Here is a 2,692-nt window from a genome sequence, read left to right on the forward strand (position 1 = left end):
TGTACTTCCAAATGCATTGGCTGTCTGTTAAAAGTTAAAACAAATACCAGATATCCCTCGTGACGCCCATGAGCAAGCTCATCTCGTTGGCAGCAGCAGAGGCGGCAACGCTGATGGCGGCCCCAGCATCGACCTCGTTGCTGATTGGTTCCTAGTGAAAGGATATATTTTTTATATTAATTCAAGGAATTATCGTGGCCCTTGTTTTGCCTGTGAAATATCCGAGCAACTTCCAGTGCTCACCAGATGAAAGGGAGCCAAGCAAATAATGTTGACTTTTGGCGGCCAAATGATGATAATGTTATTCTGGAATTAAACAACAAAAGAAAATATAGATATATTGGAAGCAACAAAGCGAGAATAGTCTGTTGTAGAAAGAAAATTAAATTAAATAGTAAAAAAAGAAAAGAAAACAGAGCAGGCAGTACGGCAAACAAAGGAAGTCTGTAGCAACAATTGCACGCCTTGGCATCAGGTTGGTTGATAATCCATTCCATGGTATTTTCGAAGAATCGATCGTCGCCTCCGTTACATTGAGGCCACCGAAATCATTTGCACTTATGTACCAGTCATAACATAGGAAAGTTGAGTTGTGCCGACTTGGTGGTCGAAGCAGGCGGCAAGGTGAATTTGTGATGCTGCATTTCGAGGTGAAGAATCAAAGGAAGCCTGGCAAAGAGCATGAAGTACAAATATTATGGCAGCAAGAAACAGAGAGTGATCATCTCCAAAAAAGGACAAAAGGGAAACATAGAGATTGTATTGGCAAAAGAAAGCAAAGTACTCTTTTGTTCACAATTGCAAGTTATCTCATCAGATTGATCATCCACTCCAAAGTCCAAAGAATAGATTATCATCAGGCCAGCAGATGCCAACTGTAGCTCGATCTGAGATCTGGAAGCTTGCTCCATCGTCTTCGTCCCATCACTCATGCCCACAAGATACATGGAACTCCTGTGCCATTCGCCGCATAAAAAACATTCAAACTGCATCTAAGGTCTAAGCTCAGCTTCACAGCACATCGGAGGTCCGTAGCAGCAAAACTTGGAAGGTTTGGCAGCACCATGCTGTTGCTTAACAATGAAATTCAGCTTCGCAGTAGCATCTTCTGTAGTACAGTATATAATGTAGCGCATTGGATCTTGAGACAATTTCCGCCCTGCCGAATTCATATCTACACAGCATTAGTAAGATTATGAAAAACACTAATTTCTTCATTGTACGTATGGCTAATTCAGATTGCAAAATAGTACGTACAATATAATTTTTATATGTGGAGCATAAATAGCAATGCACGTAATAAGACAACACTGAACTGGAATCTGAGGTTTCTTTAATCTCTCGTAGGTACCAATCATCTCCTAAGTAAAACAAGATTTGAGTGGTACCTATATAGAATCAGAACTCGGAAGGCATCAACCAGAAACTCGTGGTCACCGCAGATCATCTTCACTGTTACGGGAACATGAAAACAGAAGAGAAGAGCGATGTATTAATTTTAAGTGTATAAGAAACATCATCAGTAGATAGCTACTACTACTACAAAACAAAACAAACAGAAATAGCTAGCTGACCTGTCGCTCCCTGTCTGCACATCTAAGTAGCTCTCTCGTGCTGCTCCGTGCTCGGAAAGTACAGCTGATGATTCCCCCATTGCTTCTTCCACCTCTACAACATTTGATCCTCCTACGGTGGTGTTGGCACTGGTCCCGTACAATGCGACGCCCGACGAGTACTTTCCGTCGAGGAGCACACGTACACAACCAGGTTGCTTGACACGTTCTAGCCGGCCGATGCTTTTGGCCAACACACACGTACTATGCAACCAAGCAGGCACTCAGGCAGGTCGATCGATTCTTCTCTGGCCACAGCACACGTACACGTACGTATACCTGCAATCCGCCGGGTTTGCTTGATCAATCTAGACTAGCACAACACGTGAACACGAGACGCTGATGGATTGCAACAGGAGCGTGTCGCTCCTGGGATTTGTTATTGATTTGATCTGAGTTGAGTTTACAGGGGAACCACGTACAGGTATATATAGTACCTATCCTACCTATACACGGCCGACTCGGCCAGGGCTACATGTCCGTGCCGGACTCAGTTTTGCCTAATCGTGATTATATCCAACAGGTGGTAGCACTCCGGTCTCGGAATGACACTCGCATCACAGGATGGTTTGGGTGTGATTTCACTTCCTGGTGCAGCTCAAAATTATTGAGCTCCCTGGGGATTTGAAGTGAAATCTCCTTGATCTTTGGAAGGTGTTTGATGCCAGTAATCCGTACAGAGTCTTGGAAGGTGAAATGTAAATATATCTCTGCAATGTGGGGCATGGTGCCCTCCTCGTATCTCACCTTTCTCAGATCATTCCAGAAGTGCATACGAAGTATCCTGAGACTTGGAAATGCTTCCGACACAAACACTAGCTCCTCTCGAACAGACTTGGAACGGGGCCTTAGCCTCCAGGTTCGTGGAACTATTGACAGTTGAAATGGGGAAACATTGTCACAAAATACAGATGGAAAATGCTGCTCCCAAAATAAACCTATGGGTTCCGTATGGCGTGGCGATGGCGTCGGGGGCGAGCTTCGGCGACGAGGAGGAGGCCGGCGGCGGGCTCGAGGGCACACACGACAAGGGCGTCGGGGCAGTGCTCGGGGAGGCGATGGCGCAGTCCGGCAGCCTG

General features: G+C 45.4%; 1 long non-coding RNA gene across 3 annotated transcripts; it reads right to left on the reverse strand.

The window, feature by feature from the left end:
* Positions 1–8: 8 nt before the first annotated feature.
* LOC123176980 (uncharacterized) lies at positions 9–1,995 on the reverse strand. Of its 3 annotated transcripts, none has more exons than XR_006488728.1 (5): positions 1,575–1,995; positions 1,389–1,452; positions 429–1,159; positions 244–306; positions 9–151 (listed from the first exon to the last, which is right to left on the reverse strand). It is a non-coding gene; the product is annotated as an uncharacterized lncRNA (long non-coding RNA). The 3 variants fall into 3 exon arrangements; XR_006488726.1 differs by having other exon boundaries at positions 42–151; positions 244–669; positions 785–1,159; XR_006488727.1 differs by having other exon boundaries at positions 17–151; positions 244–1,159.
* Positions 1,996–2,692: the final 697 nt, after the last annotated feature.

The sequence above is a fragment of the Triticum aestivum genome, unplaced genomic scaffold (assembly GCF_018294505.1).
Source record: "Triticum aestivum cultivar Chinese Spring unplaced genomic scaffold, IWGSC CS RefSeq v2.1 scaffold206235, whole genome shotgun sequence".
In the NCBI taxonomy this organism is placed as follows: domain Eukaryota; kingdom Viridiplantae; phylum Streptophyta; class Magnoliopsida; order Poales; family Poaceae; genus Triticum; species Triticum aestivum.